We start from the raw sequence: 411 nt of genomic DNA, 5'->3' as shown, positions 1-411 counted from the left end.
TTCAAAAGGTTTAGTTTTCTCACAGCGTGTATTGCTTGAGTTAGTAAATAGTGGTTTGGCGAGGGAAGAGGCGTATAAAATTGTTCAGAGCAATGCAATGAAAGTGAAACAAAACAACAGCGATTTTCTGGCCGAATTGAAACAAGATAAACCTTTACTTAAGGTTATTAACTCGGAAAAACTTGAATCTTTGTTTGATTTGAAATATTATACAAAGCATGTAGGTCACATATATAGCAAGGTTTTCAATTAGGCTGAGTAGCTCAGTTGGTAGAGCAGGAGGATCATAATCTCTTGGTCGGGGGTTCAAGTCCCTCCTCAGCCACTCGAACTAAACTATGTTTAGCAAGATAGTGCTATTGGTGAAGTAGTGCGACCCAGTGTCAGCTACTTGGAATGGTTACGTTCAGT

General features: G+C 39.2%; 1 non-coding gene across 1 annotated transcript; it reads left to right on the top strand.

Annotated features, from left to right (window-relative positions):
• The first annotated feature begins 252 nt into the window (after nt 1-252).
• Trnam-cau lies at nt 253-325 on the top strand. Its single transcript has one exon. It is a non-coding gene; the product is annotated as a tRNA-Met (tRNA).
• The last annotated feature ends 86 nt before the right edge of the window (nt 326-411 follow it).

The sequence above is a fragment of the Formica exsecta genome, unplaced genomic scaffold (assembly GCF_003651465.1).
Source record: "Formica exsecta isolate Colony F162 unplaced genomic scaffold, ASM365146v1 C16252018, whole genome shotgun sequence".
In the NCBI taxonomy this organism is placed as follows: Eukaryota; Metazoa; Arthropoda; class Insecta; order Hymenoptera; family Formicidae; genus Formica; species Formica exsecta.
The sequence above is the reverse complement of the archived record's forward strand: the minus strand, read 5'-3'. Positions and strand labels throughout refer to the sequence as shown.